The sequence below is a fragment of the Trachinotus anak genome, unplaced genomic scaffold, assembly GCF_046630095.1.
Source record: "Trachinotus anak isolate AG129_WGS33_773 ecotype Australia unplaced genomic scaffold, CSIRO_AGI_Tana_v1 ptg000001l, whole genome shotgun sequence".
Taxonomy (NCBI): Eukaryota; Metazoa; Chordata; class Actinopteri; order Carangiformes; family Carangidae; genus Trachinotus; species Trachinotus anak.
Genome location: NW_027273852.1, coordinates 9,541,015 through 9,557,059, shown reverse-complemented (window position 1 = coordinate 9,557,059; position 16,045 = coordinate 9,541,015). Strand labels below are relative to the sequence as shown.

The window sequence follows — 16,045 nt, the reverse complement described above, 5'->3', positions numbered from 1 at the left end:
ACAAGCCTGATGTCCATTACACAGCCGGACCATTTTGTAATTGAACTGCATGCACGTTTCTTTTTTTTTCAATATACTGTCCTCTAGATTGTTAATTGTTTTATGACAAAGGAATTACCAACTGGATTATGCCAGTGCATTGTAAATGCATTGGGAACTACAGTAAAACATTAAAAGACATTAGAAAAATATTACACTGGGCAGATACTGCGCATTAGACTGTAATTTCACATCAAATGGCTTTAACATCTGTGAATGCAACAGACTATTTGTTTTGGTTGCAAAGTTCATGGTCTGCTTATAATTCAGGGAGCGTGTGGTGAGTGTGAAAACTACATTAATTAGGAACATCTAAGCAGAGCATAAAGATTAAAGTACTTTTTTTTTATAGGTAAACAAAAGTGTGTGTGCAAAGATCAGATGTTGTTTTGACAACGTAATTACATGATTTATGCTCTTTTTTCTGCTCTGAGTCAGGGATGGCCTCTCTGTTTTTGCTGATTCACAGGGAAAATACAGCAGGACAGATCAGATGTATTGCCTTTTTCTCAAAGTCGTGTTTGTCTAAATAAGAACTCTGTGATCAATCTTCAGTCTTTCAGTTAAGTTTATTGTCGTGACTGGCTCCTCGTCGTTTGAGTAATCGCTAGGCATTTTCAGATAGCCGATTACCTCCTCACTGTGGGGCAAATCTGTTATCATTTGAGCAAGCAGGTGCCATCTCACTGCCTTGTGCAGCCAAAATAAATATAAAACCTGCAAATTCCTTGAAATCTCAGTGTAATTCTGTATGCAGAGCTTTGTCAAAACATAAAATATATGGCAGCAAAATCATATTGTATCATGCTGAAGAAGTTACAGAAAGCAAGAGGGAATTGGAGGACTCATGGGAGAAATTTCTCTCTTTCTGTTCCCGAATGCCACTGAGTTGTTCCCCATGTATGGTTGCAAGGCGCACATTAATTATACCGCTCGCAGGAATCGCTCCGCTGCCATTGTCACCGAATTACCGCTTTTCGCTATACAGATCGGCTTCCTCTTCTTTAATGTGCCATTTAATGCAGTTTCTCCTAATCCAGTTCATAGATAGAGGTGAATGGAAATGGTGCTGTGTGTGTTTTATGCAAATTGCAAGACGAGGTGATTAATTTATAATGGGTTTCAGTGCAATTGAAGGCAGCGGGAACTGATCAAGGGCAAGGACATTATAGAATGGTACAGGCTGCATAGGGGTGGCTCTGCTTGTTCTGCACTGTGCCACAGCATGACAGTATCTCATTACATCTAGACAAAACACCTCCCCCATTGATAATGAGCATTTTTCATGAGGAGGGACCATTTTCGTCTCTTGTTGTATTTTCCTGTTCTGGGCCGCACATCATTCTTCATCTAGCTAAATCATGTATTGATCCAGCACCATATCTCATATTCATGCACTATAATATGTTGTGCACTGTGCAAGCAATGTGCCTGAGCCACTTGGAGATCTTCTTGTTTTCTATGGATGCTACATGCTGTATGAAATGCAATGCATCACCACCCACAATTTAATAACAATAGTCTTTACACAGGCTAACTAAAATGTGTTTCATATTGACGTTGGGAAGCTCTTTGAAAATAAACCAAACACTCAGGCACATAAACTAACATTGTTTTCTCTCAGTCTCTTACTCACTTTCTCACACACATGCAGCTCCCACTGTTAATGGAATAGCATAGACTGCTGAGTATAATTTCCTTGTCTGGGCAAATACAAGTGGAAAACTCTGTTTCAATGTTTGATGCCATTCACTGCTGATTGTGAACTGTTGAGCAGGCCTGGACAGATTCATCACTGTCTGGTGTGATTTTAGCTTCTCTCTAATGGCATATAATATGGTTTTTACACCATTTAGAAGCATTTTCAGCCCTACTGTCTGAAAAAGGCTGGCACTATCTGACTAATCTTTTAATTAATAATTCCACAAGAGAATGTACAGAATCTGATTCTACACTTAGTGATTCTTCCTCACGGTTAGTCAACCACAGAATTTCAATTAAATAGCTTTTTACGATTGTTCTGAAATATATATATTTATGGCCATTTTATAACTTTGGAGACTGTGGGGGGCCATTAAAAATGCTTATTTTAACATCACCTGTGGCCTTGTGGCAATCTGATCCTGCTGCTTCTCTTGAGTTCATGATATTACATTTTCACCAGTACTAGTAGTTATATGGTGGTATTTCCAAAAGTGCAACTTCAATCAGTGCAACTTGGCTGATACTTGAAAAGATGATGTGTCAGTCAGCCAATAAGGTGTCACTGCTGCACATTTTTGTTTAAATACAGCACTGGCCTGATGTTGTTTTTACACATCTGCAAATGCCAGTGCAGAAGCCCTACATTTTAAAATCACAATGTGATTTATTCCACCGTCCTACGTGGTTGCTGTTTGGAGGAAACGCTCATCTTATCTTTTTTACTGAAGAGAGCAGGAGCCCTGAACAGCCCAAGAGGCTTAGCAGAGAGACACAAAGCAGCAGTGGCACCGTTCATACCTTCAGGTGACAGAGTGCTGATGATTATAGCAAGGACAATGCCCTGCATGTGTCAAACAATTGGCAAATAATTTATGTCATTTTTTCCACTGTTATTTCCGTGGAGGGCACTAACTGTGTTGCCAATATCAAACCTCCTGCAGAGGAGAGGCGGAAAAAAAGGGACGTGCTACAAAAGACTGATGGAGGAAGAGAGGAAGAGGGAGCAAGAGGAGTGGATTGGGGGAGGGGAATAAGTGCCAGGCTCAGCTTTTTCCTGACTGAAGATGCACAGCCATCTGTGAGGAGACAAACACACGTATGGCCATCATTTGTCCAACATCTTACGTGATGTGAAGGCTTTTCACTCGCCATGCCAACCTGTGTGGCAGATGATGTATGTGTTTCTTCAGTCCCGTGATTACTAGCATGGAGCTGCAGAGCAATGCTCTTCACCTCATCAGTTCCACAGGCTGCGCTCCAAGGTGGGTGAGGGATTCGCTGCAAGATGGCTTCTGACACACAGCACAACCAAGGCGTACCAGCATGAATATTATACAGTGCATTTCACCACAGCCACCCACTGTGAACAGATCAATCGAGGTGGATGAGGTGAATTAGAATTTTAATAGAGTGCCTAGGTGCAGTAATTAAAAAGAATGATTATATTTTCCCTAAATGTATGAAAAAGTGGATGGTCCACTGGGGTGGTGCTAGCTGCTTTAGTGTTATATACTGTGTACAATGCCTATTTGTTTCTCATATGCGCTTTGATGGAAATGCACTGGAATTACAGCAAACATAAAATATATCCGTACTATTCTCTTTCCTCATCATAATCTTCATCCATGTAGTGGTGGTTAATGTTTCTTTTCATATCCAATAATGTTCATAAAAATAATGCTTTGTTTATCTGCCATGCAAAGCAGCTAACCTGGATGTACATAACATTTTTGCCTGGTCCTCTGCCAGCCATTAATCACTGCCAAGATTTAAGCAAGTATTATTAAGTTTCACTTAATTTGGAAAATTAAGCCCATTGCTCCTTTTGGTCTGTAATTATCTTTCATGGCTGGTAGGTGGTGCATAACAGGTTTATATATGACTGCTACGGCGCAAACGTAAAGATAAATACAAAGATGAGGAGGACGGTGGCAAAGAAGCCTAGACAACAACATGGTGTTCAGACAAGCTGAGAGACAAGTGGGTGATAATTGTTGTGGGAGCCATGGGAGCAATAGGCTCTTTGAGAGAAAGGTAACAAACCAGCAAAACAATAGAGATGAATCATGGTGGAGGATCGGCTGCTGCAGTCTAGTTTCCACTGAGGCCCTATTAGACTTGGCTCACAAGCTTTATGTTTCAGCCACAGACTCCTGGTTACAGCTGAGAAAGCCCAGACTTCAACCGTGACAGATATTTCAAATTAAACTGACCTTCGCTGAGCATATTTAAAAAATATTATAGTGTAATTTTTATTTACTCATCCAACTACTTCTGTCGAATAACTGAGCTCCTATGAAGAGACAATGTGACCTGACAAATCTTCTCACCGAACGGGGCTTTTTCTGAGTTGAACATCAGGACAGGAAGGATGTCATTGCTTTAAAGTTCACCACAAAATCCAGCCAAGTGAGCTTAGTCTCAATTAGAGCACCATGGGCTGTCTGTCAACAAAAATATCTCCATTGTTCGGTGGCTTCATCCAGAGAGAGAGCAATGTTTTTGTAGGGTGACCTGGGCAACTATGCTGTGTCAACTGGTGTCAGGCTACGAGTGCAATATACCAGCTTGCCCGCAGGCTAAAGCTCAAACGAGGCCCCTTGTGTCCCAAACAGCACAACCAAAGATAAGGTTCCAAGTCTCCTCCTTGACAAATATTTCTGGTTGAAAGGGCCAGAAGAGGTGACACAGCCATGGTGACTAGACAGGAAACCAGTCCGTCGGCCTCTGCCCTGTACAGCAGCAGATCACAGTTGAAGTGGAGAGCGTGCATGAACATGGGAAAGCAGAAAAGACACTTGAAGGAGTATCCTTGTTAGGCAGTTCTACCACTAGGAGTACATCAGCTGAAGTGATAATCCTCTAATGCACGACGACGCTTAAGATTTGCTCCTTTTGTTCCTCCAGGGCAGAAGTCGAGGGCTCTCTCCTAATGGGACACTGCACCACAGAGGAAGCTTTGTCTCTCATCAAAGAGAAGGAAGTCCTCTGCTGCTGTAACGACGTCAAGCCCCTCTGAATGCATGTTACACACGATGCAGCATCTTTCATGTTCCAGCTAAGGGGAAGAGGGACGAGTGAACAACTCAACCTTTAACCCGCACATGACTTCTCAGAGCATGTGGTGATTTGTCTAAAGTTTGTGCCCTCAGAAATGATGACCAATCACTGTCCAGAGCAGTGGACCATAATGAATTCTTTTACTTGAATTTGGAATTGGGTAGATTTTCAGAGGGTGTAATTAATTTCCCATGAACAATGCAAGTTCTTTTTTTTTTTTTTTTGCCTTTCGGAAACAAACCAGGCCATCCAGTTCAGTGGTTCTCAAAATGGGACGAAGGAAAAACTCATTAGGTTTCCCCTCACCTCCCTCAGCCGTGGTTGAGCTACAGCAGGTTAAGTGTCACTCAGAAATTAGCGTTCTCCTGGTAGAGCAGTGGACGCCACATCAGCTGCTACCATTTTTGTAACTACATTAAACAAACCCTCTGAAGGCCTCAATGATGCATGCAATCTTAATTTTTATTACAGCAATTTATTATACACTCCCTGAGCTTATGACAGCCCCGACTGTCATTAACAGATTAATTATAATTTCCCCCTGCGCTCAGAGTTAAAGAGAAACGTGAATGCATACAGGCTCCCCTTAAAAACAATGAGAGTTGGGTAGCCGTATTTCATCATTCCGGTGGCTTTACCCTTCACCCTTCCTGAAAGTAAATGAAATGAAGGAACAAGGGATCTACTCCTGAGGTCGTGTCTGCTGCCACTGTGCATAAGAAAGCACTAAGACACAGCTGATGCACTTCAAAGGGGGGATCTCCGCCCAGTTCATCATGTGCCATGAAACTCAAAGAGGACAGACATGAAAGCTGCCTTTTGGTTCCACCTCCTTTATGCCATTGTCCAAAAAAACATGACAACAGTATCAGTAGACAGTGGACATGTCATATAAAGTATTCCTTGTGACTCATATCAACTGATCGCCCTTCAGCTGCAAGGCAGCACAGTTAAAATGATGATGATTTACCACCAAGGCCATATCATGCTTGGACTTATAAGTCTACATCAACTTATTGTTAATAACTCACTATTGATATTGACTTCATTACAATTACCTTAAAAAGGCAAATCTGGCAACATTTCAGCAACAAGTGACAAAGACACCACTGGCTCTTGTATTTAAAATATACAGTGTAGATGATTTCATCTGTAAATGTTGAAATTTCTGTTGCATATTTCTATTCAATAAAGGTAAACAGTGATAATTCCACTTCACACCTCAGTTTAACTCATGGATGCTCTTTAGCAATGGTTACTTCCTGCATGCTATCACAACAGCTAAGCCTGTTTTGTACAGTGGAAACATGACTGTACCAGGTTTGAAACACATTAACAACTTTCAAACACACATGGAAGTCGTTCTTATGTGAGTGAGCCATTACTAGGAGTGGTACAGCAAATGTTGAAGTGTACAATTGACATGGCTGTGTTTCTTCAACACTATGCCCAAATCAGTCTGTAACAGAGACATGATTCACTATAAACTGCTGAAGATGGTATCTGGTGTCTGACATCTGGTTTACTTAAATCTACAGACAGTGATTTCTGAGGACTAGGGGATCTGAATAATCACAAAACAAAACAATCTGCATGTGTTGATTTCCAGTTGGTTCAGCTGTACTAACAACTTTTTCACATCTCCAAAAAGTGTCACTTTTTTAGATACAAACAAATGCACAAATATGTAATCTATAATAAAAAATCAGGATAGTATAAAATGAAGGTAAAAGAGTTCAGATGCTGTATTAATGTTATCCACAAAGTTAGAGCAAATGGTAGACCTGATGTGTGCATGTTACAAGCATACAACAGTGCTGTGAACCAGCTAGCAGCTATTGTGCACAGCTATTCGTTGAAGGTCTGTCAACTGCAAATTAAAGCAGGAACACAGAGATATTGAGGTCAGGTTAAGTTTAGCTAATTTGTGTTAAAAGCTCTAAGGCAAGAACATTAAAAAGCTAGTTGGGAGGAAGGTAAAAGCCCAATATTAGACAAAGGTGGGGATTAAACTCATTAGATCAACCTTAATCATCCCTAATGACCCTCACCTGTAATTTGCACCTCATAAAAGTTCTTCCATCTGAGAATTCATCATCTTAGGTTACATCGATGAATTTAAAACTACAGTAAAAATGAGAGTGAGTGAGTGTTGGTCCATAAACATTTGTAATTTGTCATGTAAAACACTTGAATAGAATATATGAAAACATTAAAATCTTATAAATTATATACCCCAATGGTCATGGATAATGCTGTCTGATTAATATGTCACTCCTCAAACATAGTTCTGCTTAGCTGTTTTACCACTGCTCTAAATCAGTAGGCGAACAGACAGACAAAAACACACAGCCACAATGTCATGACAGCTATTATATGGACATTGTCAGCATTTAGAAATGAAGCAACATGCTGGTAAGTAGTATATCTACTAGGGATGTCAGTGATTAATGGATTATTGATTAATTGCTGACTGACAATGCAGAAGATGAGGATGTGCAGTGCACGTGCCTGAAGTACCCAGCTGTGCTACTAGGTGGTTTCTTACAGTTAAATCAGATGGAGTTACACATTTTTGCTGACCACCCGTAAGGGCTGCGCACATTATGAAACAAACTCATCTTCGCCATCCAAACAAGAAATTAGTCGCAGTGTGGCTTTTACTGCTCTATTGATGAACAATGCAGCATAAAGCTGTGAAAATTTCAGGCCACTTTAACAAGTTATCTGAGGCTCATGCTAATGTCAGACCGAGGTGAAAAGAGCCTGGCATTACTGATAAAGTATGTGTGCATCTCCAGAAGCTTTATTAAAGTTAGCTACAGTGAACAATGCACTCCCATCATGTAGAGTACTGTGTACAGAGGCAGAGACTGACTCATAACAAACTGTGTCAGAGCAGGAAGTGAAGTATTTCATTTATTACCTACACAGGTTGTTTTTTTTCTGAAATGTTAGAAGCATAACAGCATGATATATGTTACATCCAATCTGCCGCAGCTGTTACTAAGTCACACATTGTGACACAAAGTGTGAAACTAATGTCAAACTGATTGCGAGAGCACTGATCACAGAGTCTGATGAGCCATCACAGTATTTATCAAACCACCAAAGACACAGTGTAACAGTATGAGGTGCCTCACCTTAACACAGGAGTTTCTTCATCACCCATTTCAAGAGAAAAACTATCCCCTACTTTATCTAATCTGCGACACTGACCACATCACTAGCAGCTAATGTCTATGAAAGCACTTTGAGCTGGCAGAGAGATTTTCTTTGTGGGATCTTCAACATTTTCAAGATGCCACAAACTATTTTTGGGCAGTTTGCAGCACAAGAATAACTCCTCCTAATAACCTCCTCACCAGGAGTCACTCTTGTTTTTTCCTGTTTTCTACCGCCCCTCTCCCGTGTGTGCCAGTATCCATAGCAACAGTACTTCCTACAGTTTCTGCTTTCTAAGGGTTTAGATGACTCTTAAGGTGCATTTAGATACACATGAAGTGAATTTAAAGGCATGTAGACTTACCAGGTTATTATCAATTAGAGGCAAACAGAAAGAAATTAAAGAAATTAACAATACACTGTATTAAAAATCATACAGGACTTTAATGGCATGAATCTTTTCTCATAATATATTCAGACCAAATGTTTTGGTATGTAATATGTAATTTTGTACACTATATATAATTTGTATATTATTATATTCTTATTATTTATCTTTCTTAAATATCTGTTATTGCAGTTTCTTTGCAGCTTTCGTTTCTCTGCACTGCCACTTTGCTGCTGTAACACTGTGAATTTCCCTACTGTGGGACTAATAAAGGCGATCTTATCTTATCTTTGAACTTACAGTAAAAACATGAGTTTTTCCAACTTGAGGTCTTTTAGTTGAAATGATGAGTTGAATGAGTGAAGTAAATTTAACTAGAAAAGTTTATTTGCTTTGAATTGTTTCGAAATTACCTCAACTTGTCTTCTCAGATTCAGTCAACATAAAATTTTAAGACAGCCTGGACACTAACTTTTTAAGTTAAAACAATGTTGTTTTTTCACAGTGTATGAGAGAAAAATCTGTGCCTGTCCTGAGGCTGTGTGAATCCACATCATGACATTTCAGGGACAACAGGAAAAAGGAGAGAAGCTGGAGTAAAACAGCAGAGAATAGAAAGTACTGGTAAGTTCTCATCTTTCACATACAAATACAAATACAGCCACTCTGCACACGCTGACACTCGGTCAACGTGTATCTAGTATGTATGTAGATCACTACAGATGTACGGTCTGTACATTGGCTGACTGGGGCAACAAATCTGCAAATAGCCTGCACAGACACCTCAGTGATCATCTTCATTCAGCATACTGAACAAACCTTTACCAGTGAAAAAAATAATAAAGATAAATAAAGGGTTTAAATGACTGAAAATAAATTACTTACAATTTTAGCACAGTTACTGTTTTGCCCATGGAGAGTGCTCATGGTATAAGTTTGATTATAGTGGGCATGTCTACATGTATGTAATAACAGGCTGGACGATGTTTTTTACACAGCAGAGATTAAAGAGTTGGAAAGGTAACAGAGTGTTGATGGATATTATAGATATGGAAGAAACCAAGTTGCAAAGGCAGTAAGTACCTGTGCTGGCATACTGGTTAATTTTTTAGGCAGTTCTAGCATTTTTTGTTTGTTTGTTTTTGTTGTATGTTAACATGCTAACTAATTAACTGTCACTTAACTTTGTTAAAATGACAACGGTATTAACTTCGTATTAACTAATAATTAAGCTAATTTATCAATAATATGGATAGAAACCTCAGGAAAACCTTTCAGTTTTTTCAGAAAGACAAATAAAAGAAATACTCAGTGAGTTGCAGAGGCTAGTGGAACTAGCTTGCCTGAAGCTGAAGGCTCTCTATTTAACAACAGCAGTGATGGTCATCCTCAGCAGTGTGTTCAAAGTGACAGAATGACCCTAAGTGACCCTTAGTTGCACATCTGAGGCAATAAGAGTGGTTGTTTAAAGTATGGGAGACAATGTCAGAAAGTGACCAAGAGATATTGGTTTTACACAGTTGCATGATATTGCTTCAGTGTTTGCAGTGGTTGTGTGTTAATTCAGTTCACTAGATTGAAGTGTTTATCTCCTGAGTGTCTACAGGACCTCCCCTGCATGGACCTAGCACACCAGCAACAAGGTAATAAAAATATTTCCAAGCAGCATTTGGTAGGACTGGCCCAGAGCAGGGCTGCAGAGGAGCAGGCCCAGTGGAGAAAGAACAGATGCGGAATGGCGCTCCAGACAGAGGAAAGACCCGATTGCTGGGTGGAGCGTCATGCTCAAGGATGGGAGGCAAGAAAAACTCTGGATGGATTTGTTTAATGCCCTGCTGTGTGGGTAGTGTCTGTGTTTTACCTTCTCCTTCCCCCTGAGGTAAACCCAGAGCCGGCTTGTTGGACCAAGCAGCCTGTGTCAGTGCATTAAGAGGGTTGCAGCTGGCTCCCTCCACGCGCATCCTCCTCTCCCAGACATCACCCCTGTAACTAATGTGAAAAGAGGGGATTCAGACACTATTAAAGACTGTGTTTTGGTCTGCAATTAAAAGACTCTACTAACTGTGTTCCCTAACTCCAGCTGAGCTGTTGATTTTAAACCAAATCTTGTAGTAATAAACTGTTACTATCTTCAAACTAAATTTGGGCTGTGTCTGTCTGCGTGCTTGGGTACCAGAGAACAAAAGAAACTTGTGACAAAAACAAATATAGTATCAAAATAGCCTACATAATTCATTACTACCACAGTGCAACAGTCCTAAAAAACTATTATCCCTTGATTTCAAAAGCTTCATTAATACAGCCAGCGCTGTTTTCAAAGGTATTGATAAAGCCCTTATGCTACTGTAGTGGCTTTAGCATTTGTTGTAACAGGCTAAAATGAACAATGTGCAGAGCACTGTGTGAGTAATGCTACAAAGTAAAATGTTTCATTTATGAGCTGCAAGACACGATGGTACAGAGAGCCACGTTTCATTAAAATTTAACAAAGACAAACGATCTGAGAGAGTATACTATCTCTTAGGTTGCTTTCCCACATCACATGACAACCAGCTGGACACAGAGAGAGGGAGGAAATGCTGCTGACCTGCTAATGGATGGCAATAAATTTGTTTCTCACTGAGCTGTACATAAAGACACCTCAAACTAAAACAGCAAAAACTGGGGTGGTTGTAATAGTTGTGTGAGGTAACAGCATGCTGGCAGGTGGTGTGATTAATGATGGGAATGAGAAAAGGTTAGCATCATGTCCTTAATGAGACTTCACAGTGCCACAGTAAATAGGCACCCTATGTTGTTATTCCCAGTTTATATATTACTTCAGTAATATCTTTATATTGATCATCAATAGCTTGCATCACATGAGAGTGATACTGAAAACTCTTTCGGTCATTTTGGGTCAAGGGCAACAAGCTGTACATGCTGATATATCATTGCATAAAGTGAAACAGTTCTTTTCTTGTATAACTCATCTCTTGTGGCCATCTGATGAATGTAAGTTCAATATTCATTCTCCTTTTGCCTCTGGTTTACTCTGCACCAACTCCTGAGGGGAAAGTCTGTCTCTTTAGCTGCTAAATGCTCCACTATGCTCAGCAGCCTGTTGCTCACTTTATCTGTCTGCTGTTTGGTGCTGTCAGTAAGTGCATAGTGGGTTTATCCGAGCTAGTTCACTGAAAACTCCTTCTTGCTGCCTCAGTAAACAACACGAGAGCAGTGAGAGTGAACTAAAACAGTAAAGTCGACAGGCATAAAACCAAAACAATGAGCTGAAAGGCGCTCTAACGCCAGAGACACACTGGATCCATGGTGTGTGTGCCGTGATCTACTGTGGAAAAACAGGCATGTGTGTTCACACCAGCTGCATGTCGGCTCCGTTGCTGCTGCTGCCAGCTCTATCGGTCTACACAGAGTTTGCAGGATACTTGAATCTTGGATTTCTCTTCATTTTTAATTAATTTTTTATTTATTTTTGACAGAAAATGCCTCTAGAATGCCACTGTCTCCACATGCAACTGCTAAAATGGTTATAAATAAAAATATATATTTATATTTTTTCATGTCAATGACATGTTCAAATTCAGCCTAGACAGAGACTCCTAGACACTGTCTGTTTTTGCTGCATGCCGCTTGTGTCACATGAAAAATAGGCAAGACGCCGAACTTGTAGATCACACGATGCAGTCGCGATACTAGAGACTCACGCAGACAGTGTTTATGGTCTAACCCGCTGGGCGCCAGAATGACAACCAAGACGTTCCACAGCCACCACGCACAGGCGACACATCCAGTGTGTCTCCAGCCTAAAGCTTAGCAGACCTGAGGGGATCTTCAGAGTTCACTACGAGCGACCCCTTCACATCACATGCAGTCACCTGAGTCATTGTCCATGTAAAAAATATGAATTACAGCTGCTTTAAGTAAAAAAAAACAGTTATGAAGATGTTAAAAATGCTTCTTGCATACTTTTACTAAGTAGTGTTTTTTGCTGATTTCATATGTAAAAAGCCAGAGACACACACTCGGTTGGCCTCTTTGGGAATATAAGCAGGTCAGATTCTCAATACACTGCATGTGATATACTTATGCTCAATGAGACAAAATATTATGTGGCTTTGCTCTGTGCACATAGTGACGATGAGGGAACAGCTCTGAGTCACATTAGTAGAAAAATCCCATTCCTCCAGCCCTTGACAAAAGAAGTCTAATGTCAGCGCTTCCCAAGAAGAAAATCATGTCATTTATTTTCCTGTCAGTCAGACACGACGAGAGTGCTGTCAGTCACCATGAGCAAGAGAGCTATGAACACACTGCTCTGCTACATACCATTAAGATCGGAAACAGTCACATTTTCTAGAGTTAGTGCTGCGCCCAGGTTGTTAGCAACATATTTTTCATGAGGGAGCTGTACTCGCAGCCTTCTGGAGATAATCCAAGCCTTCAACATGTGGCTTTAGGACAAGAGGTCTGAGGATGTAACACCATGTGGGAACCTTATGACTTAAGTTATTGCAGCTGTGAAAATAGAAAGCTAGAAGCATTTACAGCAATAGGTAAAGCAATCTATACACAGTAAGTCTAGAAAAAATTAACATAATTTCTACCTTTTTTCTAAAGCATAGCCCATTACATATCAGCAAAAGTTTTCAGATAGAGGGGGAGGTTATGCTATGCATGCAGTCATTAGAGATTCTGTAGAACTGAAGGAGATTGATGAACTTGTGCAGCCCTATGTGGTCTGTGCTGCCTGCTCATACTTAGGCGAGCTCCTTACAGTGCTTTCCCCAGGGCAAGCAAGACCATTGGTTGAAGTTCAGATATAACTTCATTTTCTATGTGGATGAAATGCACCTTAAGGGCAGAGGCAGTGGGTGGAGGAGAGGAAGGGGTTCAACAGAATCTGTGTTTCCCGCTCACACAGATGCTCGCTGAGAGTCAGAGGCTGGGGCATTAAAAAAAAAAAAAAAAAAAATCCATTGTGGCTGTGGAGCCTGACTGCTGACAGAAATTAAATTGTGTCCACTGACTTTTCATATAGCAACCCAAGGTCTTTGTCAATAGTGCCAGAGTCTCAATGCCATTACTGAGCAGGCAAAAAAAGCCTTTCTGCCTGTACTCCAAATGTCAACCTTTCAGTTTCCTTTATCTTACTCTCACACTTGAGCAATTTCTAATAAAAGAAGAGCACAATTTCAGCTGTGAAATATCACATAAGGACAATCAACATAACAGCCTTTGTATTAACACTGAGTTGTTAGTAATAAAGGTACCTGTGTATGTAGTGTGCATCTTTCGCAGTTTTAACAGCTCTTTGTGACCCCATGAAGAGTAAGAACATACATCAGCAGCAAGTTAATTTTGTCAGTAAATCTGCTAGAAAAACATGGCATGTCATGTATTTCTGTGAAGCTAATGAAATAACCGTAATATTAGAAATTTAAGTAAATTGATCTCACGTTGCGTCTTTTTCAACCTGCTCGCTTTTTCTGAAAAATCCTACCAGTCACAACCAGCTATGACATCCTGTGGCTTTAAAATGATGCACACATTTTTGTCTTGTCTTTTCACATGGGTGAAATTAAAATGTTAGTTGCCTTACAACAATCAAATTTTACAGGGTGTGTTTCTGCACCCTTTCAATATGAATGGCATTCAGTAAATTAGGATGATATATACTACAATGTAGGTTTACACTTCACATGCCTATTCTCTAAAAGATAATGAAGGCCACAATACAATACAATTTCTGTTAATAATGCAAAGTCAGACTTACAACAGTATGTTATTTAAGTCAGTTTCCAAAGGTAGCGCTCTATTAGAATGGTTTTGTGAATTAAACACATTAGAACGTGTGAGCATATTAAAATAATACTAGCCGTAGATAGCTAGTTAAAGACCCATTCCAATAAAAATCTAGTTTTTAACCTTGATAACATGTCCATATGGTCTTTTTTATGTCATACATGACATATATTGATCTAAATAAACAGTCAACACCATGACTGTTTATGTCTACCTTGGAACTGCAATGAACCAATGACAGTCTCACAAAAACAGCTTCACACAGCTTCATACGTCACCAACCTGAAGAACCAACCGGGGAGGGGAAGCGGGAAAAAAAAAACAAAAAAACTTGTCAGTGCAGAGAACAAGCGTTTGCATTAGCACAACCACTAACACTGTGTCAGCCACTGCCGGTTACAAGCTGACAAACAACATAAACAAACAAAAGATGCTAACAACACTAACCATTCTGATATATCTGTGCAGAACAGACTCCTCATCTGAGTCTAGGTCTGACTGCGGCTCAAATGTGTGTTTTCTCTAACACTAACCAACTTGACACACACTTCCACAGGTCGCTGCAACCTTGTCAGCACAGAGCAAGAGTTTGCATTAGCACAGCAACCAACACCGTGTTAGCAGCTGCCAGTTCCAAGCTAACACAAAAAACATAAACAAAAAACTAGCTTACCTTTCTGAGACGTTTTCTAGCCGTCGACGTTGATGCACAACTCTTCACTCCTAAGCAAACTCCTCAGTCTGGGTCTCAAATGTGTAGCAGAGTTTCTCCAATGTTTAACCATCTTGATAAGCGCCTCTCGTTCACCTGGCAACAAGAGCGATCAGCGGTGGTGGGCGGGGCACAAGGCCTAATCCAGAATTTCTCAATGAGGAAGTGTAGATGTGCTTCATATCTCAGTTTTATTTTATTTATTTATTTTTTTTTTTTTTTAAGAAGAAACCCATGTAAAACAAAATATCAATCACAGAACATTGTTTAAAACATGTCTGGAGACCAACTGTAACTGAAACTACACTTAAACGAGCATAAAACATAATAAATTGAAAGCATGTGCTTTTCACGTAATGGGGAAGACAACATTTTATCATGAGTTAAGTATTATTGTGTCTTCATTAAAACATGACACAATGAATTCTCTCAGATGTGAATTACTTTGACTGATTTAAACGGGTAAGTGTGTTTGAATTTGGGAATGAAAGCTTTAGGACAGAGCTACTAAAATGTTTGTGTTTTTTCATTTTATTTATATGATCTTGTAGAACAATAAATCTTGCCAAAAGCAAAAACAAAACAGTTTCTGTGATTGAACGACCATTCATACTGTTTGAGTATCTAAAAATTACAGTGTATTTATAAAAAAAATGTGTGGTTTCAGTTTTTAAATTAAAATAATAATGCACAGCTGTTTTTACTCTCTTTTCCAGATCACTGAAACCACTGTGTATCATTGTGTCTGTATATTTTTTTTAAATAAATCTGTACACAATCTGGCTGTGCAGTGAAATCTTGATCCAACAAGACAAGATAGTCACAAAATTCCCAGTTCCTAGTCTCTACTCACTTGGATCTTCTGAGACAAATACAGCGCTCAAGTGAATATCAGATTGACAGATTGATACATGAGGATCCCAGACGTGTTGATAGTAGCAATCTGTATGAAACACAGGCCAGAGCAGCACACAAGAGAAATTACTTATTTTTTTGATGCATGGATCCCGCTGTTGAGCCTAGTTCATGGAGAGTTCAGCTGAGCAGCAGGCTCTGTCATGGTCCGTTTGAATGGATTCACTCTCCACTATCTCTCTGGCAGGCCGAGGGTAATGGATGAGGTGCAAGGTTCCAACAAAAAGCACATCTGCATCCACACGATAAAGTGTTTCACA

General features: G+C 39.9%; 1 long non-coding RNA gene across 4 annotated transcripts in view; it reads right to left on the bottom strand.

Annotated features, from left to right (window-relative positions):
- The window catches only part of LOC139619215 (uncharacterized), a 56,196-nt gene extending 40,999 nt beyond the window's left edge, over positions 1-15,197 (bottom strand). For 2 of the 4 annotated variants that reach the window (XR_011690227.1, XR_011690221.1), the window contains exons 1-2: positions 14,832-15,188; positions 10,218-10,345 (exon numbers count right to left, since the gene is read on the bottom strand). This is a non-coding gene — a long non-coding RNA (uncharacterized lncRNA). Of the gene's footprint in view, positions 1-10,217; positions 10,346-14,831 lie in introns of all 4 variants that reach the window. The other 2 variants (XR_011690239.1, XR_011690233.1) reach the window with 2 other exon arrangements.
- Positions 15,198-16,045: the final 848 nt, after the last annotated feature.